We start from the raw sequence: 21,230 nt of genomic DNA, 5'->3' as shown, positions 1-21,230 counted from the left end.
TGAGAAAGTTTTGCTTCGTTTTCTGTCGGGCCGAAATAGCTCAGTTGGGAGAGCGTTAGACTGAAGATCTAAAGGTCCCTGGTTCAATCCCGGGTTTCGGCAATATCTGGTGATTTTGCGTTTCCTTCATTTTAAGGGGAGAAGCTGGTTTAATATCGAGACAGTGCTTGAGGGATGGGCTGTTCAGTGGTTGCGTGATACAAATTTTCGACATGATTTTTTTTTAGATTCAGCGCTCTTTTTCTGTTACTTTCTATTTATACTCTGCCCAGTTTTGTATATGAAGAGTGAGCAATGTTTTAGCGATGCGATGTGTTCAATTCTTATGCAGTAACTCGATCAACCAGTGTGTGCCGGATACAAAATCATCTCAGGCTGGGCTTTCACGCAGCCCTGGGGCATTTTGTTGCCGGTTAAATCGGTCGTTTAGGGCGTGGTATTAATAAAGCCAAGAGCGCGGGCCCGATCCCCATATGGGCCATCCCAATTTTTCATAATTTTTATTCGGTGAGTAGTAACATTTACAATCAAATCTTCATAACGAAACAAATCCACACGGAATCCCAAGGGATGGCAATTATTTGGAATAACAGCCATTGCTTCTTTGCCGACGGTGTGCAGAGCACAACTTTCTGTTTATACGTGTTTCTTGCTTTGCTGATAACCGCTGAACTGGAGACCTGTTCCCGTCAATGGTTATAAGCAGAACAGACATTTAGAACGGTTCTGTCGCCCGGAGATGGGCAAAAGGCTGCAGTTCAGGACAAAAGCACCAAATGAAATGTTCACACGGTACCGAGAGTGAAAATTCCCGGAAAACCAGTGTCTCCTCTTAAAATGAAGGGAGCGCAACATCACTCGATATTACTGAAATCCGGGATTGAACCACAGACCTTTAGATCTTTAGTTATTGCTCTCCCAACTGAGCTATTTCGGCCGAGAGTGAAAATTCCGTGAAAAAGGAGAGAATGAAATGTATTTCAGTGGAAGCCTAGCCGCACTTAACGCTGTGATTGCGCGGACATGTCTTTGGTGTTCTCCACAAAAACTGCCATTTGCTGCGAACAGATTTCCCTGGCGCGAATGTGATGAGAATTTCGAAACAGCAAGGAGGAAAGACTGGGTTGGTCTGCTTGCTGGCACAGACATTTTCAGCAGCTTCCCTGGTGGTCTAGTGGTTAGGATTCGGCGCTTTCACCGCCGCGGCCCGGGTTCGATTCCCGGTCAGGGAACATTGTATTTGCGGTGCTTCGAAATGCAATGCTGTTCCTGAACGAACTTGCAGCTCACCTCACTGTTGTTGCCCCTACCCTCAGCAGCGTGTCGTGATACAACAGACACTTCTGTTTTAAAATCTGCACTAAATGACAAGATCTCGCTCAACAAGTGGAACTCCAATTGCTGATAGACAACGTAAATTTTGCCAATCATGGCTATCTTTAGTCTTCCAGGTACCTATTTGTGCCACAGCACTCGGGCTTATCATCAATCAATGCATTGTCACTGTGGAAATATTCAGCATTTTAAACTTCGCAACGTGTGCAAGACTGGAATCAGGGAATGCCTGGACCATGGGCACTGATAACTTATCCTTGAGCATTCATTTGGCCTGGGCCCCTTCTATATTGAACATTGGCTCACTGCATATCAATGTTTAGCGTTCTCAGGCGATTTCCAAGATCTGAATTTCCCGGCAGAGAATTCATGGAGTTTTTGATCTAACCGAAATTCACCATCACTAACGTTGATTCGCGACTCTTATCTCTCTTCATCATATCACTGCTAAGGACTGAACCTGCTTTAATTTCAATTTGGCTCGGGGTCAGTGCGGCTCAATAGGACTTCGGCCCGTCTCCCTTTCACAACCCATCAGTGCCGAGAACAGAAGAGGGAATTTTGCTGACATGTTATGTTCTGAAACAGTTATAAACTCTCCAGTATATTTCACTGTGTCTTCAGCACTGTGAGATCTAGCCTGGTGTGCAATCTTTGTGTCTTTATGAACACTTCAGCAGAATATTAAATGAACATATGGAACTACAATTGCTGATTGACACTGTATGGTTTGCCAACATTTAAGTGCAGTGTGAGAACAATCAAAATGATCATTATTCTTCCATGTACGTTCATGCGCGGCATCATCCTAACAAACCGAGCTGATCACAGCCCGGCGATTAGTCAATTCATTGCCAGTGCGGAAAAATGCAATTTTCAACTTAGCAACGTGCCCAATACCGGAATCAGAGAGTGCCTGGATCGTGGGCAATGATAAGTTAACATGAGCATAAAGATTTTCAATATCATTATACATTACATGAACACATCCGGAGCTCATTGCCCCGAAATGAGGACTGAGTGTGCGGGGCAATTCCTTCCGGGGTTTAAGTTTTCTTTCAAAAAGGTGTGAGAAAGTTTTGCTTCGTTTTCTGTCGGGCCGAAATAGCTCAGTTGGGAGAGCGTTAGACTGAAGATCTAAAGGTCCCTGGTTCAATCCCGGGTTTCGGCAATATCTGGTGATTTTGCGTTTCCTTCATTTTAAGGGGAGAAGCTGGTTTAATATCGAGACAGTGCTTGAGGGATGGGCTGTTCAGTGGTTGCGTGATACAAATTTTCGACATGATTTTTTTTTAGATTCAGCGCTCTTTTTCTGTTACTTTCTATTTATACTCTGCCCAGTTTTGTATATGAAGAGTGAGCAATGTTTTAGCGATGCGATGTGTTCAATTCTTATGCAGTAACTCGATCAACCAGTGTGTGCCGGATACAAAATCATCTCAGGCTGGGCTTTCACGCAGCCCTGGGGCATTTTGTTGCCGGTTAAATCGGTCGTTTAGGGCGTGGTATTAATAAAGCCAAGAGCGCGGGCCCGATCCCCATATGGGCCATCCCAATTTTTCATAATTTTTATTCGGTGAGTAGTAACATTTACAATCAAATCTTCATAACGAAACAAATCCACACGGAATCCCAAGGGATGGCAATTATTTGGAATAACAGCCATTGCTTCTTTGCCGACGGTGTGCAGAGCACAACTTTCTGTTTATACGTGTTTCTTGCTTTGCTGATAACCGCTGAACTGGAGACCTGTTCCCGTCAATGGTTATAAGCAGAACAGACATTTAGAACGGTTCTGTCGCCCGGAGATGGGCAAAAGGCTGCAGTTCAGGACAAAAGCACCAAATGAAATGTTCACACGGTACCGAGAGTGAAAATTCCCGGAAAACCAGTGTCTCCTCTTAAAATGAAGGGAGCGCAACATCACTCGATATTACTGAAATCCGGGATTGAACCACAGACCTTTAGATCTTTAGTTATTGCTCTCCCAACTGAGCTATTTCGGCCGAGAGTGAAAATTCCGTGAAAAAGGAGAGAATGAAATGGATTTCAGTGGAAGCCTAGCCGCACTTAACGCTGTGATTGCGCGGACATGTCTTTGGTGTTCTCCACAAAAACTGCCATTTGCTGCGAACAGATTTCCCTGGCGCGAATGTGATGAGAATTTCGAAACAGCAAGGAGGAAAGACTGGGTTGGTCTGCTTGCTGGCACAGACATTTTCAGCAGCTTCCCTGGTGGTCTAGTGGTTAGATTCGGTGCTTTCACCGCCGCGGCCCGGGTTCGATTCCCGGTCAGGGAACATTGTATTTGCGGTGCTTCGAAATGCAATGCTGTTCCTGAACGAACTTGCAGCTCACCTCACTGTTGTTGCCCCTACCCTCAGCAGCGTGTCGTGATACAACAGACACTTCTGTTTTAAAATCTGCACTAAATGACAAGATCTCGCTCAACAAGTGGAACTCCAATTGCTGATAGACAACGTAAATTTTGCCAATCATGGCTATCTTTAGTCTTCCAGGTACCTATTTGTGCCACAGCACTCGGGCTTATCATCAATCAATGCATTGTCACTGTGGAAATATTCAGCATTTTAAACTTCGCAACGTGTGCAAGACTGGAATCAGGGAATGCCTGGACCATGGGCACTGATAACTTATCCTTGAGCATTCATTTGGCCTGGGCCCCTTCTATATTGAACATTGGCTCACTGCATATCAATGTTTAGCGTTCTCAGGCGATTTCCAAGATCTGAATTTCCCGGCAGAGAATTCATGGAGTTTTTGATCTAACCGAAATTCACCATCACTAACGTTGATTCGCGACTCTTATCTCTCTTCATCATATCACTGCTAAGGACTGAACCTGCTTTAATTTCAATTTGGCTCGGGGTCAGTGCGGCTCAATAGGACTTCGGCCCGTCTCCCTTTCACAACCCATCAGTGCCGAGAACAGAAGAGGGAATTTTGCTGACATGTTATGTTCTGAAACAGTTATATACTCTCCAGTATATTTCACTGTGTCTTCAGCACTGTGAGATCTAGCCTGGTGTGCAATCTTTGTGTCTTTATGAACACTTCAGCAGAATATTAAATGAACATATGGAACTACAATTGCTGATTGACACTGTATGGTTTGCCAACATTTAAGTGCAGTGTGAGAACAATCAAAATGATCATTATTCTTCCATGTACGTTCATGCGCGGCATCATCCTAACAAACCGAGCTGATCACAGCCCGGCGATTAGTCAATTCATTGCCAGTGCGGAAAAATGCAATTTTCAACTTAGCAACGTGCCCAATACCGGAATCAGAGAGTGCCTGGATCGTGGGCAATGATAAGTTAACATGAGCATAAAGATTTTCAATATCATTATACATTACATGAACACATCCGGAGCTCATTGCCCCGAAATGAGGACTGAGTGTGCGGGGCAATTCCTTCCGGGGTTTAAGTTTTCTTTCAAAAAGGTGTGAGAAAGTTTTGCTTCGTTTTCTGTCGGGCCGAAATAGCTCAGTTGGGAGAGCGTTAGACTGAAGATCTAAAGGTCCCTGGTTCAATCCCGGGTTTCGGCAATATCTGGTGATTTTGCGTTTCCTTCATTTTAAGGGGAGAAGCTGGTTTAATATCGAGACAGTGCTTGAGGGATGGGCTGTTCAGTGGTTGCGTGATACTAATTTTCGACATGATTTTTTTTTTAGATTCAGCGCTCTTTTTCTGTTACTTTCTATTTATACTCTGCCCAGTTTTGTATATGAAGAGTGAGCAATGTTTTAGCGATGCGATGTGTTCAATTCTTATGCAGTAACTCGATCACCCAGTGTGTGCCGGATACAAAATCATCTCAGGCTGGGCTTTCACGCAGCCCTGGGGCATTTTGTTGCCGGTTAAATCGGTCGTTTAGGGCGTGGTATTAATAAAGCCAAGAGCGCGGGCCCGATCCCCATATGGGCCATCCCAATTTTTCATAATTTTTATTCGGTGAGTAGTAACATTTACAATCAAATCTTCATAACGAAACAAATCCACACGGAATCCCAAGGGATGGCAATTATTTGGAATAACAGCCATTGCTTCTTTGCCGACGGTGTGCAGAGCACAACTTTCTGTTTATACGTGTTTCTTGCTTTGCTGATAACCGCTGAACTGGAGACCTGTTCCCGTCAATGGTTATAAGCAGAACAGACATTTAGAACGGTTCTGTCGCCCGGAGATGGGCAAAAGGCTGCAGTTCAGGACAAAAGCACCAAATGAAATGTTCACACGGTACCGAGAGTGAAAATTCCCGGAAAACCAGTGTCTCCTCTTAAAATGAAGGGAGCGCAACATCACTCGATATTACTGAAATCCGGGATTGAACCACAGACCTTTAGATCTTTAGTTATTGCTCTCCCAACTGAGCTATTTCGGCCGAGAGTGAAAATTCCGTGAAAAAGGAGAGAATGAAATGGATTTCAGTGGAAGCCTAGCCGCACTTAACGCTGTGATTGCGCGGACATGTCTTTGGTGTTCTCCACAAAAACTGCCATTTGCTGCGAACAGATTTCCCTGGCGCGAATGTGATGAGAATTTCGAAACAGCAAGGAGGAAAGACTGGGTTGGTCTGCTTGCTGGCACAGACATTTTCAGCAGTTTCCCTGGTGGTCTAGTGGTTAGGATTCGGCGCTTTCACCGCCGCGGCCCGGGTTCGATTCCCGGTCAGGGAACATTGTATTTGCGGTGCTTCGAAATGCAATGCTGTTCCTGAACGAACTTGCAGCTCACCTCACTGTTGTTGCCCCTACCCTCAGCAGCGTGTCGTGATACAACAGACACTTCTGTTTTAAAATCTGCACTAAATGACAAGATCTCGCTCAACAAGTGGAACTCCAATTGCTGATAGACAACGTAAATTTTGCCAATCATGGCTATCTTTAGTCTTCCAGGTACCTATTTGTGCCACAGCACTCGGGCTTATCATCAATCAATGCATTGTCACTGTGGAAATATTCAGCATTTTAAACTTCGCAACGTGTGCAAGACTGGAATCAGGGAATGCCTGGACCATGGGCACTGATAACTTATCCTTGAGCATTCATTTGGCCTGGGCCCCTTCTATATTGATCATTGGCTCACTGCATATCAATGTTTAGCGTTCTCAGGCGATTTCCAAGATCTGAATTTCCCGGCAGAGAATTCATGGAGTTTTTGATCTAACCGAAATTCACCATCACTAACGTTGATTCGCGACTCTTATCTCTCTTCATCATATCACTGCTAAGGACTGAACCTGCTTTAATTTCAATTTGGCTCGGGGTCAGTGCGGCTCAATAGGACTTCGGCCCGTCTCCCTTTCACAACCCATCAGTGCCGAGAACAGAAGAGGGAATTTTGCTGACATGTTATGTTCTGAAACAGTTATAAACTCTCCAGTATATTTCACTGTGTCTTCAGCACTGTGAGATCTAGCCTGGTGTGCAATCTTTGTGTCTTTATGAACACTTCAGCAGAATATTAAATGAACATATGGAACTACAATTGCTGATTGACACTGTATGGTTTGCCAACATTTAAGTGCAGTGTGAGAACAATCAAAATGATCATTATTCTTCCATGTACGTTCATGCGCGGCATCATCCTAACAAACCGAGCTGATCACAGCCCGGCGATTAGTCAATTCATTGCCAGTGCGGAAAAATGCAATTTTCAACTTAGCAACGTGCCCAATACCGGAATCAGAGAGTGCCTGGATCGTGGGCAATGATAAGTTAACATGAGCATAAAGATTTTCAATATCATTATACATTACATGAACACATCCGGAGCTCATTGCCCCGAAATGAGGACTGAGTGTGCGGGGCAATTCCTTCCGGGGTTTAAGTTTTCTTTCAAAAAGGTGTGAGAAAGTTTTGCTTCGTTTTCTGTCGGGCCGAAATAGCTCAGTTGGGAGAGCGTTAGACTGAAGATCTAAAGGTCCCTGGTTCAATCCCGGGTTTCGGCAATATCTGGTGATTTTGCGTTTCCTTCATTTTAAGGGGAGAAGCTGGTTTAATATCGAGACAGTGCTTGAGGGATGGGCTGTTCAGTGGTTGCGTGATACTAATTTTCGACATGATTTTTTTTTAGATTCAGCGCTCTTTTTCTGTTACTTTCTATTTATACTCTGCCCAGTTTTGTATATGAAGAGTGAGCAATGTTTTAGCGATGCGATGTGTTCAATTCTTATGCAGTAACTCGATCAACCAGTGTGTGCCGGATACAAAATCATCTCAGGCTGGGCTTTCACGCAGCCCTGGGGCATTTTGTTGCCGGTTAAATCGGTCGTTTAGGGCGTGGTATTAATAAAGCCAAGAGCGCGGGCCCGATCCCCATATGGGCCATCCCAATTTTTCATAATTTTTATTCGGTGAGTAGTAACTTTTACAATCAAATCTTCATAACGAAACAAATCCACACGGAATCCCAAGGGATGGCAATTATTTGGAATAACAGCCATTGCTTCTTTGCCGACGGTGTGCAGAGCACAACTTTCTGTTTATACGTGTTTCTTGCTTTGCTGATAACCGCTGAACTGGAGACCTGTTCCCGTCAATGGTTATAAGCAGAACAGACATTTAGAACGGTTCTGTCGCCCGGAGATGGGCAAAAGGCTGCAGTTCAGGACAAAAGCACCAAATGAAATGTTCACACGGTACCGAGAGTGAAAATTCCCGGAAAACCAGTGTCTCCTCTTAAAATGAAGGGAGCGCAACATCACTCGATATTACTGAAATCCGGGATTGAACCACAGACCTTTAGATCTTTAGTTATTGCTCTCCCAACTGAGCTATTTCGGCCGAGAGTGAAAATTCCGTGAAAAAGGAGAGAATGAAATGGATTTCAGTGGAAGCCTAGCCGCACTTAACGCTGTGATTGCGCGGACATGTCTTTGGTGTTCTCCACAAAAACTGCCATTTGCTGCGAACAGATTTCCCTGGCGCGAATGTGATGAGAATTTCGAAACAGCAAGGAGGAAAGACTGGGTTGGTCTGCTTGCTGGCACAGACATTTTCAGCAGCTTCCCTGGTGGTCTAGTGGTTAGGATTCGGCGGTTTCACCGCCGCGGCCCGGGTTCGATTCCCGGTCAGGGAACATTGTATTTGCGGTGCTTCGAAATGCAATGCTGTTCCTGAACGAACTTGCAGCTCACCTCACTGTTGTTGCCCCTACCCTCAGCAGCGTGTCGTGATACAACAGACACTTCTGTTTTAAAATCTGCACTAAATGACAAGATCTCGCTCAACAAGTGGAACTCCAATTGCTGATAGACAACGTAAATTTTGCCAATCATGGCTATCTTTAGTCTTCCAGGTACCTATTTGTGCCACAGCACTCGGGCTTATCATCAATCAATGCATTGTCACTGTGGAAATATTCAGCATTTTAAACTTCGCAACGTGTGCAAGACTGGAATCAGGGAATGCCTGGACCATGGGCACTGATAACTTATCCTTGAGCATTCATTTGGCCTGGGCCCCTTCTATATTGAACATTGGCTCACTGCATATCAATGTTTAGCGTTCTCAGGCGATTTCCAAGATCTGAATTTCCCGGCAGAGAATTCATGGAGTTTTTGATCTAACCGAAATTCACCATCACTAACGTTGATTCGCGACTCTTATCTCTCTTCATCATATCACTGCTAAGGACTGAACCTGCTTTAATTTCAATTTGGCTCGGGGTCAGTGCGGCTCAATAGGACTTCGGCCCGTCTCCCTTTCACAACCCATCAGTGCCGAGAACAGAAGAGGGAATTTTGCTGACATGTTATGTTCTGAAACAGTTATAAACTCTCCAGTATATTTCACTGTGTCTTCAGCACTGTGAGATCTAGCCTGGTGTGCAATCTTTGTGTCTTTATGAACACTTCAGCAGAATATTAAATGAACATATGGAACTACAATTGCTGATTGACACTGTATGGTTTGCCAACATTTAAGTGCAGTGTGAGAACAATCAAAATGATCATTATTCTTCCATGTACGTTCATGCGCGGCATCATCCTAACAAACCGAGCTGATCACAGCCCGGCGATTAGTCAATTCATTGCCAGTGCGGAAAAATGCAATTTTCAACTTAGCAACGTGCCCAATACCGGAATCAGAGAGTGCCTGGATCGTGGGCAATGATAAGTTAACATGAGCATAAAGATTTTCAATATCATTATACATTACATGAACACATCCGGAGCTCATTGCCCCGAAATGAGGACTGAGTGTGCGGGGCAATTCCTTCCGGGGTTTAAGTTTTCTTTCAAAAAGGTGTGAGAAAGTTTTGCTTCGTTTTCTGTCGGGCCGAAATAGCTCAGTTGGGAGAGCGTTAGACTGAAGATCTAAAGGTCCCTGGTTCAATCCCGGGTTTCGGCAATATCTGGTGATTTTGCGTTTCCTTCATTTTAAGGGGAGAAGCTGGTTTAATATCGAGACAGTGCTTGAGGGATGGGCTGTTCATGTGGTTGCGTGATACTAATTTTCGACATGATTTTTTTTTAGATTCAGCGCTCTTTTTCTGTTACTTTCTATTTATACTCTGCCCAGTTTTGTATATGAAGAGTGAGCAATGTTTTAGCGATGCGATGTGTTCAATTCTTATGCAGTAACTCGATCACCCAGTGTGTGCCGGATACAAAATCATCTCAGGCTGGGCTTTCACGCAGCCCTGGGGCATTTTGTTGCCGGTTAAATCGGTCGCTTAGGGCGTGGTATTAATAAAGCCAAGAGCGCGGGCCCGATCCCCATATGGGCCATCCCAATTTTTCATAATTTTTATTCGGTGAGTAGTAACTTTTACAATCAAATCTTCATAACGAAACAAATCCACACGGAATCCCAAGGGATGGCAATTATTTGGAATAACAGCCATTGCTTCTTTGCCGACGGTGTGCAGAGCACAACTTTCTGTTTATACGTGTTTCTTGCTTTGCTGATAACCGCTGAACTGGAGACCTGTTCCCGTCAATGGTTATAAGCAGAACAGACATTTAGAACGGTTCTGTCGCCCGGAGATGGGCAAAAGGCTGCAGTTCAGGACAAAAGCACCAAATGAAATGTTCACACGGTACCGAGAGTGAAAATTCCCGGAAAACCAGTGTCTCCTCTTAAAATGAAGGGAGCGCAACATCACTCGATATTACTGAAATCCGGGATTGAACCACAGACCTTTTGATCTTTAGTTATTGCTCTCCCAACTGAGCTATTTCGGCCGAGAGTGAAAATTCCGTGAAAAAGGAGAGAATGAAATGGATTTCAGTGGAAGCCTAGCCGCACTTAACGCTGTGATTGCGCGGACATGTCTTTGGTGTTCTCCACAAAAACTGCCATTTGCTGCGAACAGATTTCCCTGGCGCGAATGTGATGAGAATTTCGAAACAGCAAGGAGGAAAGACTGGGTTGGTCTGCTTGCTGGCACAGACATTTTCAGCAGCTTCCCTGGTGGTCTAGTGGTTAGGATTCGGCGCTTTCACCGCCGCGGCCCGGGTTCGATTCCCGGTCAGGGAACATTGTATTTGCGGTGCTTCGAAATGCAATGCTGTTCCTGAACGAACTTGCAGCTCACCTCACTGTTGTTGCCCCTACCCTCAGCAGCGTGTCGTGATACAACAGACACTTCTGTTTTAAAATCTGCACTAAATGACAAGATCTCGCTCAACAAGTGGAACTCCAATTGCTGATAGACAACGTAAATTTTGCCAATCATGGCTATCTTTAGTCTTCCAGGTACCTATTTGTGCCACAGCACTCGGGCTTATCATCAATCAATGCATTGTCACTGTGGAAATATTCAGCATTTTAAACTTCGCAACGTGTGCAAGACTGGAATCAGGGAATGCCTGGACCATGGGCACTGATAACTTATCCTTGAGCATTCATTTGGCCTGGGCCCCTTCTATATTGAACATTGGCTCACTGCATATCAATGTTTAGCGTTCTCAGGCGATTTCCAAGATCTGAATTTCCCGGCAGAGAATTCATGGAGTTTTTGATCTAACCGAAATTCACCATCACTAACGTTGATTCGCGACTCTTATCTCTCTTCATCATATCACTGCTAAGGACTGAACCTGCTTTAATTTCAATTTGGCTCGGGGTCAGTGCGGCTCAATAGGACTTCGGCCCGTCTCCCTTTCACAACCCATCAGTGCCGAGAACAGAAGAGGGAATTTTGCTGACATGTTATGTTCTGAAACAGTTATAAACTCTCCAGTATATTTCACTGTGTCTTCAGCACTGTGAGATCTAGCCTGGTGTGCAATCTTTGTGTCTTTATGAACACTTCAGCAGAATATTAAATGAACATATGGAACTACAATTGCTGATTGACACTGTATGGTTTGCCAACATTTAAGTGCAGTGTGAGAACAATCAAAATGATCATTATTCTTCCATGTACGTTCATGCGCGGCATCATCCTAACAAACCGAGCTGATCACAGCCCGGCGATTAGTCAATTCATTGCCAGTGCGGAAAAATGCAATTTTCAACTTAGCAACGTGCCCAATACCGGAATCAGAGAGTGCCTGGATCGTGGGCAATGATAAGTTAACATGAGCATAAAGATTTTCAATATCATTATACATTACATGAACACATCCGGAGCTCATTGCCCCGAAATGAGGACTGAGTGTGCGGGGCAATTCCTTCCGGGGTTTAAGTTTTCTTTCGAAAAGGTGTGAGAAAGTTTTGCTTCGTTTTCTGTCGGGCCGAAATAGCTCAGTTGGGAGAGCGTTAGACTGAAGATCTAAAGGTCCCTGGTTCAATCCCGGGTTTCGGCAATATCTGGTGATTTTGCGTTTCCTTCATTTTAAGGGGAGAAGCTGGTTTAATATCGAGACAGTGCTTGAGGGATGGGCTGTTCAGTGGTTGCGTGATACTAATTTTCGACATGATTTTTTTTTAGATTCAGCGCTCTTTTTCTGTTACTTTCTATTTATACTCTGCCCAGTTTTGTATATGAAGAGTGAGCAATGTTTTAGCGATGCGATGTGTTCAATTCTTATGCAGTAACTCGATCACCCAGTGTGTGCCGGATACAAAATCATCTCAGGCTGGGCTTTCACGCAGCCCTGGGGCATTTTGTTGCCGGTTAAATCGGTCGTTTAGGGCGTGGTATTAATAAAGCCAAGAGCGCGGGCCCGATCCCCATATGGGCCATCCCAATTTTTCATAATTTTTATTCGGTGAGTAGTAACTTTTACAATCAAATCTTCATAACGAAACAAATCCACACGGAATCCCAAGGGATGGCAATTATTTGGAATAACAGCCATTGCTTCTTTGCCGACGGTGTGCAGAGCACAACTTTCTGTTTATACGTGTTTCTTGCTTTGCTGATAACCGCTGAACTGGAGACCTGTTCCCGTCAATGGTTATAAGCAGAACAGACATTTAGAACGGTTCTGTCGCCCGGAGATGGGCAAAAGGCTGCAGTTCAGGACAAAAGCACCAAATGAAATGTTCACACGGTACCGAGAGTGAAAATTCCCGGAAAACCAGTGTCTCCTCTTAAAATGAAGGGAGCGCAACATCACTCGATATTACTGAAATCCGGGATTGAACCACAGACCTTTAGATCTTTAGTTATTGCTCTCCCAACTGAGCTATTTCGGCCGAGAGTGAAAATTCCGTGAAAAAGGAGAGAATGAAATGGATTTCAGTGGAAGCCTAGCCGCACTTAACGCTGTGATTGCGCGGACATGTCTTTGGTGTTCTCCACAAAAACTGCCATTTGCTGCGAACAGATTTCCCTGGCGCGAATGTGATGAGAATTTCGAAACAGCAAGGAGGAAAGACTGGGTTGGTCTGCTTGCTGGCACAGACATTTTCAGCAGTTTCCCTGGTGGTCTAGTGGTTAGGATTCGGTGCTTTCACCGCCGCGGCCCGGGTTCGATTCCCGGTCAGGGAACATTGTATTTGCGGTGCTTCGAAATGCAATGCTGTTCCTGAACGAACTTGCAGCTCACCTCACTGTTGTTGCCCCTACCCTCAGCAGCGTGTCGTGATACAACAGACACTTCTGTTTTAAAATCTGCACTAAATGACAAGATCTCGCTCAACAAGTGGAACTCCAATTGCTGATAGACAACGTAAATTTTGCCAATCATGGCTATCTTTAGTCTTCCAGGTACCTATTTGTGCCACAGCACTCGGGCTTATCATCAATCAATGCATTGTCACTGTGGAAATATTCAGCATTTTAAACTTCGCAACGTGTGCAAGACTGGAATCAGGGAATGCCTGGACCATGGGCACTGATAACTTATCCTTGAGCATTCATTTGGCCTGGGCCCCTTCTATATTGAACATTGGCTCACTGCATATCAATGTTTAGCGTTCTCAGGCGATTTCCAAGATCTGAATTTCCCGGCAGAGAATTCATGGAGTTTTTGATCTAACCGAAATTCACCATCACTAACGTTGATTCGCGACTCTTATCTCTCTTCATCATATCACTGCTAAGGACTGAACCTGCTTTAATTTCAATTTGGCTCGGGGTCAGTGCGGCTCAATAGGACTTCGGCCCGTCTCCCTTTCACAACCCATCAGTGCCGAGAACAGAAGAGGGAATTTTGCTGACATGTTATGTTCTGAAACAGTTATAAACTCTCCAGTATATTTCACTGTGTCTTCAGCACTGTGAGATCTAGCCTGGTGTGCAATCTTTGTGTCTTTATGAACACTTCAGCAGAATATTAAATGAACATATGGAACTACAATTGCTGATTGACACTGTATGGTTTGCCAACATTTAAGTGCAGTGTGAGAACAATCAAAATGATCATTATTCTTCCATGTACGTTCATGCGCGGCATCATCCTAACAAACCGAGCTGATCACAGCCCGGCGATTAGTCAATTCATTGCCAGTGCGGAAAAATGCAATTTTCAACTTAGCAACGTGCCCAATACCGGAATCAGAGAGTGCCTGGATCGTGGGCAATGATAAGTTAACATGAGCATAAAGATTTTCAATATCATTATACATTACATGAACACATCCGGAGCTCATTGCCCCGAAATGAGGACTGAGTGTGCGGGGCAATTCCTTCCGGGGTTTAAGTTTTCTTTCAAAAAGGTGTGAGAAAGTTTTGCTTCGTTTTCTGTCGGGCCGAAATAGCTCAGTTGGGAGAGCGTTAGACTGAAGATCTAAAGGTCCCTGGTTCAATCCCGGGTTTCGGCAATATCTGGTGATTTTGCGTTTCCTTCATTTTAAGGGGAGAAGCTGGTTTAATATCGAGACAGTGCTTGAGGGATGGGCTGTTCAGTGGTTGCGTGATACTAATTTTCGACATGATTTTTTTTTAGATTCAGCGCTCTTTTTCTGTTACTTTCTATTTATACTCTGCCCAGTTTTGTATATGAAGAGTGAGCAATGTTTTAGCGATGCGATGTGTTCAATTCTTATGCAGTAACTCGATCACCCAGTGTGTGCCGGATACAAAATCATCTCAGGCTGGGCTTTCACGCAGCCCTGGGGCATTTTGTTGCCGGTTAAATCGGTCGTTTAGGGCGTGGTATTAATAAAGCCAAGAGCGCGGGCCCGATCCCCATATGGGCCATCCCAATTTTTCATAATTTTTATTCGGTGAGTAGTAACATTTACAATCAAATCTTCATAACGAAACAAATCCACACGGAATCCCAAGGGATGGCAATTATTTGGAATAACAGCCATTGCTTCTTTGCCGACGGTGTGCAGAGCACAACTTTCTGTTTATACGTGTTTCTTGCTTTGCTGATAACCGCTGAACTGGAGACCTGTTCCCGTCAATGGTTATAAGCAGAACAGACATTTAGAACGGTTCTGTCGCCCGGAGATGGGCAAAAGGCTGCAGTTCAGGACAAAAGCACCAAATGAAATGTTCACACGGTACCGAGAGTGAAAATTCCCGGAAAACCAGTGTCTCCTCTTAAAATGAAGGGAGCGCAACATCACTCGATATTACTGAAATCCGGGATTGAACCACAGACCTTTAGATCTTTAGTTATTGCTCTCCCAACTGAGCTATTTCGGCCGAGAGTGAAAATTCCGTGAAAAAGGAGAGAATGAAATGGATTTCAGTGGAAGCCTAGCCGCACTTAACGCTGTGATTGCGCGGACATGTCTTTGGTGTTCTCCACAAAAACTGCCATTTGCTGCGAACAGATTTCCCTGGCGCGAATGTGATGAGAATTTCGAAACAGCAAGGAGGAAAGACTGGGTTGGTCTGCTTGCTGGCACAGACATTTTCAGCAGCTTCCCTGGTGGTCTAGTGGTTAGGATTCGGCGCTTTCACCGCCGCGGCCCGGGTTCGATTCCCGGTCAGGGAACATTGTATTTGCGGTGCTTCGAAATGCAATGCTGTTCCTGAACGAACTTGCAGCTCACCTCACTGTTGTTGCCCCTACCCTCAGCAGCGTGTCGTGATACAACAGACACTTCTGTTTTAAAATCTGCACTAAATGACAAGATCTCGCTCAACAAGTGGAACTCCAATTGCTGATAGACAACGTAAATTTTGCCAATCATGGCTATCTTTAGTCTTCCAGGTACCTATTTGTGCCACAGCACTCGGGCTTATCATCAATCAATGCATTGTCACTGTGGAAATATTCAGCATTTTAAACTTCGCAACGTGTGCAAGACTGGAATCAGGGAATGCCTGGACCATGGGCACTGATAACTTATCCTTGAGCATTCATTTGGCCTGGGCCCCTTCTATATTGAACATTGGCTCACTGCATATCAATGTTTAGCGTTCTCAGGCGATTTCCAAGATCTGAATTTCCCGGCAGAGAATTCATGGAGTTTTTGATCTAACCGAAATTCACCATCACTAACGTTGATTCGCGACTCTTATCTCTCTTCATCATATCACTGCTAAGGACTGAACCTGCTTTAATTTCAATTTGGCTCGGGGTCAGTGCGGCTCAATAGGACTTCGGCCCGTCTCCCTTTCACAACCCATCAGTGCCGAGAACAGAAGAGGGAATTTTGCTGACATGTTATGTTCTGAAACAGTTATAAACTCTCCAGTATATTTCACTGTGTCTTCAGCACTGTGAGATCTAGCCTGGTGTGCAATCTTTGTGTCTTTATGAACACTTCAGCAGAATATTAAATGAACATATGGAACTACAATTGCTGATTGACACTGTATGGTTTGCCAACATTTAAGTGCAGTGTGAGAACAATCAAAATGATCATTATTCTTCCATGTGCGTTCATGCGCGGCATCATCCTAACAAACCGAGCTGATCACAGCCCGGCGATTAGTCAATTCATTGCCAGTGCGGAAAAATGCAATTTTCAACTTAGCAACGTGCCCAATACCGGAATCAGAGAGTGCCTGGATCGTGGGCAATGATAAGTTAACATGAGCATAAAGATTTTCAATATCATTATACATTACATGAACACATCCGGAGCTCATTGCCCCGAAATGAGGACTGAGTGTGCGGGGCAATTCCTTCCGGGGTTTAAGTTTTCTTTCGAAAAGGTGTGAGAAAGTTTTGCTTCGTTTTCTGTCGGGCCGAAATAGCTCAGTTGGGAGAGCGTTAGACTGAAGATCTAAAGGTCCCTGGTTCAATCCCGGGTTTCGGCAATATCTGGTGATTTTGCGTTTCCTTCATTTTAAGGGGAGAAGCTGGTTTAATATCGAGACAGTGCTTGAGGGATGGGCTGTTCAGTGGTTGCGTGATACTAATTTTCGACATGATTTTTTTTTAGATTCAGCGCTCTTTTTCTGTTACTTTCTATTTATACTCTGCCCAGTTTTGTATATGAAGAGTGAGCAATGTTTTAGCGATGCGATGTGTTCAATTCTTATGCAGTAACTCGATCACCCAGTGTGTGCCGGATACAAAATCATCTCAGGCTGGGCTTTCACGCAGCCCTGGGGCATTTTGTTGCCGGTTAAATCGGTCGTTTAGGGCGTGGTATTAATAAAGCCAAGAGCGCGGGCCCGATCCCCATATGGGCCATCCCAATTTTTCATAATTTTTATTCGGTGAGTAGTAACTTTTACAATCAAATCTTCATAACGAAACAAATCCACACGGAATCCCAAGGGATGGCAATTATTTGGAATAACAGCCATTGCTTCTTTGCCGACGGTGTGCAGAGCACAACTTTCTGTTTATACGTGTTTCTTGCTTTGCTGATAACCGCTGAACTGGAGACCTGTTCCCGTCAATGGTTATAAGCAGAACAGACATTTAGAACGGTTCTGTCGCCCGGAGATGGGCAAAAGGCTGCAGTTCAGGACAAAAGCACCAAATGAAATGTTCACACGGTACCGAGAGTGAAAATTCCCGGAAAACCAGTGTCTCCTCTTAAAATGAAGGGAGCGCAACATCACTCGATATTACTGAAATCCGGGATTGAACCACAGACCTTTAGATCTTTAGTTATTGCTCTCCCAACTGAGCTATTTCGGCCGAGAGTGAAAATTCCGTGAAAAAGGAGAGAATGAAATGGATTTCAGTGGAAGCCTAGCCGCACTTAACGCTGTGATTGCGCGGACATGTCTTTGGTGTTCTCCACAAAAACTGCCATTTGCTGCGAACAGATTTCCCTGGCGCGAATGTGATGAGAATTTCGAAACAGCAAGGAGGAAAGACTGGGTTGGTCTGCTTGCTGGCACAGACATTTTCAGCAGTTTCCCTGGTGGTCTAGTGGTTAGGATTCGGTGCTTTCACCGCCGCGGCCCGGGTTCGATTCCCGGTCAGGGAACATTGTATTTGCGGTGCTTCGAAATGCAATGCTGTTCCTGAACGAACTTGCAGCTCACCTCACTGTTGTTGCCCCTACCCTCAGCAGCGTGTCGTGATACAACAGACACTTCTGTTTTAAAATCTGCACTAAATGACAAGATCTCGCTCAACAAGTGGAACTCCAATTGCTGATAGACAACGTAAATTTTGCCAATCATGGCTATCTTTAGTCTTCCAGGTACCTATTTGTGCCACAGCACTCGGGCTTATCATCAATCAATGCATTGTCACTGTGGAAATATTCAGCATTTTAAACTTCGCAACGTGTGCAAGACTGGAATCAGGGAATGCCTGGACCATGGGCACTGATAACTTATCCTTGAGCATTCATTTGGCCTGGGCCCCTTCTATATTGAACATTGGCTCACTGCATATCAATGTTTAGCGTTATCAGGCGATTTCCAAGATCTGAATTTCCCGGCAGAGAATTCATGGAGTTTTTGATCTAACCGAAATTCACCATCACTAACGTTGATTCGCGACTCTTATCTCTCTTCATCATATCACTGCTAAGGACTGAACCTGCTTTAATTTCAATTTGGCTCGGGGTCAGTGCGGCTCAATAGGACTTCGGCCCGTCTCCCTTTCACAACCCATCAGTGCCGAGAACAGAAGAGGGAATTTTGCTGACATGTTATGTTCTGAAACAGTTATAAACTCTCCAGTATATTTCACTGTGTCTTCAGCACTGTGAGATCTAGCCTGGTGTGCAATCTTTGTGTCTTTATGAACACTTCAGCAGAATATTAAATGAACATATGGAACTACAATTGCTGATTGACACTGTATGGTTTGCCAACATTTAAGTGCAGTGTGAGAACAATCAAAATGATCATTATTCTTCCATGTACGTTCATGCGCGGCATCATCCTAACAAACCGAGCTGATCACAGCCCGGCGATTAGTCAATTCATTGCCAGTGCGGAAAAATGCAATTTTCAACTTAGCAACGTGCCCAATACCGGAATCAGAGAGTGCCTGGATCGTGGGCAATGATAAGTTAACATGAGCATAAAGATTTTCAATATCATTATACATTACATGAACACATCCGGAGCTCATTGCCCCGAAATGAGGACTGAGTGTGCGGGGCAATTCCTTCCGGGGTTTAAGTTTTCTTTCAAAAAGGTGTGAGAAAGTTTTGCTTCGTTTTCTGTCGGGCCGAAATAGCTCAGTTGGGAGAGCGTTAGACTGAAGATCTAAAGGTCCCTGGTTCAATCCCGGGTTTCGGCAATATCTGGTGATTTTGCGTTTCCTTCATTTTAAGGGGAGAAGCTGGTTTAATATCGAGACAGTGCTTGAGGGATGGGCTGTTCAGTGGTTGCGTGATACTAATTTTCGACATGATTTTTTTTTAGATTCAGCGCTCTTTTTCTGTTACTTTCTATTTATACTCTGCCCAGTTTTGTATATGAAGAGTGAGCAATGTTTTAGCGATGCGATGTGTTCAATTCTTATGCAGTAACTCGATCACCCAGTGTGTGCCGGATACAAAATCATCTCAGGCTGGGCTTTCACGCAGCCCTGGGGCATTTTGTTGCCGGTTAAATCGGTCGTTTAGGGCGTGGTATTAATAAAGCCAAGAGCGCGGGCCCGATCCCCATATGGGCCATCCCAATTTTTCATAATTTTTATTCGGTGAGTAGTAACATTTACAATCAAATCTTCATAACGAAACAAATCCACACGGAATCCCAAGGGATGGCAATTATTTGGAATAACAGCCATTGCTTCTTTGCCGACGGTGTGCAGAGCACAACTTTCTGTTTATACGTGTTTCTTGCTTTGCTGATAACCGCTGAACTGGAGACCTGTTCCCGTCAATGGTTATAAGCAGAACAGACATTTAGAACGGTTCTGTCGCCCGGAGATGGGCAAAAGGCTGCAGTTCAGGACAAAAGCACCAAATGAAATGTTCACACGGTACCGAGAGTGAAAATTCCCGGAAAACCAGTGTCTCCTCTTAAAATGAAGGGAGCGCAACATCACTCGATATTACTGAAATCCGGGATTGAACCACAGACCTTTAGATCTTTAGTTATTGCTCTCCCAACTGAGCTATTTCGGCCGAGAGTGAAAATTCCGTGAAAAAGGAGAGAATGAAATGGATTTCAGTGGAAGCCTAGCCGCACTTAACGCTGTGATTGCGCGGACATGTCTTTGGTGTTCTCCACAAAAACTGCCATTTGCTGCGAACAGATTTCCCTGGCGCGAATGTGATGAGAATTTCGAAACAGCAAGGAGGAAAGACTGGGTTGGTCTGCTTGCTGGCACAGACATTTTCAGCAGTTTCCCTGGTGGTCTAGTGGTTAGGATTCGGTGCTTTCACCGCCGCGGCCCGGGTTCGATTCCCGGTCAGGGAACATTGTATTTGCGGTGCTTCGAAATGCAATGCTGTTCCTGAACGAACTTGCAGCTCACCTCACTGTTGTTGCCCCTACCCTCAGCAGCGTGTCGTGATACAACAGACACTTCTGTTTTAAAATCTGCACTAAATGACAAGATCTCGCTCAACAAGTGGAACTCCAATTGCTGATAGACAACGTAAATTTTGCCAATCATGGCTATCTTTAGTCTTCCAGGTACCTATTTGTGCCACAGCACTCGGGCTTATCATCAATCAATGCATTGTCACTGTGGAAATATTCAGCATTTTAAACTTCGCAACGTGTGCAAGACTGGAATCAGGGAATGCCTGGACCATGGGCACTGATAACTTATCCTTGAGCATTCATTTGGCCTGGGCCCCTTCTATATTGAACATTGGCTCACTGCATATCAATGTTTAGCGTTATCAGGCGATTTCCAAGATCTGAATTTCCCGGCAGAGAATTCATGGAGTTTTTGATCTAACCGAAATTCACCATCACTAACGTTGATTCGCGACTCTTATCTCTCTTCATCATATCACTGCTAAGGACTGAACCTGCTTTAATTTCAATTTGGCTCGGGGTCAGTGCGGCTCAATAGGACTTCGGCCCGTCTCCCTTTCACAACCCATCAGTGCCGAGAACAGAAGAGGGAATTTTGCTGACATGTTATGTTCTGAAACAGTTATAAACTCTCCAGTATATTTCACTGTGTCTTCAGCACTGTGAGATCTAGCCTGGTGTGCAATCTTTGTGTCT

General features: G+C 44.5%; 18 non-coding genes and 1 pseudogene across 18 annotated transcripts; 18 read left to right on the top strand and 1 right to left on the bottom strand.

Annotated features, from left to right (window-relative positions):
- Positions 1-21,230, bottom strand: part of LOC139251826 (zinc finger protein 271-like) — a 315,853-nt pseudogene that overhangs the window by 125,839 nt on the left and 168,784 nt on the right.
- Positions 30-102, top strand: trnaf-gaa (transfer RNA phenylalanine (anticodon GAA)). Its single transcript has one exon. It is a non-coding gene; the product is annotated as a tRNA-Phe (tRNA).
- On the top strand, positions 1,161-1,232 carry trnae-uuc (transfer RNA glutamic acid (anticodon UUC)). Its single transcript has one exon. It is a non-coding gene; the product is annotated as a tRNA-Glu (tRNA).
- On the top strand, positions 2,434-2,506 carry trnaf-gaa (transfer RNA phenylalanine (anticodon GAA)). The gene has a single exon. It is a non-coding gene; the product is annotated as a tRNA-Phe (tRNA).
- On the top strand, positions 3,565-3,635 carry trnae-uuc (transfer RNA glutamic acid (anticodon UUC)). The gene has a single exon. It is a non-coding gene; the product is annotated as a tRNA-Glu (tRNA).
- Positions 4,837-4,909, top strand: trnaf-gaa (transfer RNA phenylalanine (anticodon GAA)). Its single transcript has one exon. It is a non-coding gene; the product is annotated as a tRNA-Phe (tRNA).
- trnae-uuc (transfer RNA glutamic acid (anticodon UUC)) lies at positions 5,969-6,040 on the top strand. Its single transcript has one exon. It is a non-coding gene; the product is annotated as a tRNA-Glu (tRNA).
- Positions 7,242-7,314, top strand: trnaf-gaa (transfer RNA phenylalanine (anticodon GAA)). The gene has a single exon. It is a non-coding gene; the product is annotated as a tRNA-Phe (tRNA).
- trnae-uuc (transfer RNA glutamic acid (anticodon UUC)) lies at positions 8,373-8,444 on the top strand. Its single transcript has one exon. It is a non-coding gene; the product is annotated as a tRNA-Glu (tRNA).
- Positions 9,646-9,718, top strand: trnaf-gaa (transfer RNA phenylalanine (anticodon GAA)). The gene has a single exon. It is a non-coding gene; the product is annotated as a tRNA-Phe (tRNA).
- On the top strand, positions 10,778-10,849 carry trnae-uuc (transfer RNA glutamic acid (anticodon UUC)). The gene has a single exon. It is a non-coding gene; the product is annotated as a tRNA-Glu (tRNA).
- On the top strand, positions 12,051-12,123 carry trnaf-gaa (transfer RNA phenylalanine (anticodon GAA)). Its single transcript has one exon. It is a non-coding gene; the product is annotated as a tRNA-Phe (tRNA).
- Positions 13,182-13,253, top strand: trnae-uuc (transfer RNA glutamic acid (anticodon UUC)). The gene has a single exon. It is a non-coding gene; the product is annotated as a tRNA-Glu (tRNA).
- Positions 14,455-14,527, top strand: trnaf-gaa (transfer RNA phenylalanine (anticodon GAA)). The gene has a single exon. It is a non-coding gene; the product is annotated as a tRNA-Phe (tRNA).
- trnae-uuc (transfer RNA glutamic acid (anticodon UUC)) lies at positions 15,586-15,657 on the top strand. The gene has a single exon. It is a non-coding gene; the product is annotated as a tRNA-Glu (tRNA).
- On the top strand, positions 16,859-16,931 carry trnaf-gaa (transfer RNA phenylalanine (anticodon GAA)). Its single transcript has one exon. It is a non-coding gene; the product is annotated as a tRNA-Phe (tRNA).
- trnae-uuc (transfer RNA glutamic acid (anticodon UUC)) lies at positions 17,990-18,061 on the top strand. The gene has a single exon. It is a non-coding gene; the product is annotated as a tRNA-Glu (tRNA).
- trnaf-gaa (transfer RNA phenylalanine (anticodon GAA)) lies at positions 19,263-19,335 on the top strand. Its single transcript has one exon. It is a non-coding gene; the product is annotated as a tRNA-Phe (tRNA).
- trnae-uuc (transfer RNA glutamic acid (anticodon UUC)) lies at positions 20,394-20,465 on the top strand. Its single transcript has one exon. It is a non-coding gene; the product is annotated as a tRNA-Glu (tRNA).

The sequence above is a fragment of the Pristiophorus japonicus genome, unplaced genomic scaffold (assembly GCF_044704955.1).
Source record: "Pristiophorus japonicus isolate sPriJap1 unplaced genomic scaffold, sPriJap1.hap1 HAP1_SCAFFOLD_45, whole genome shotgun sequence".
Classification (NCBI taxonomy): Eukaryota; Metazoa; Chordata; class Chondrichthyes; family Pristiophoridae; genus Pristiophorus; species Pristiophorus japonicus.
The sequence above is the reverse complement of the archived record's forward strand: the minus strand, read 5'-3'. Positions and strand labels throughout refer to the sequence as shown.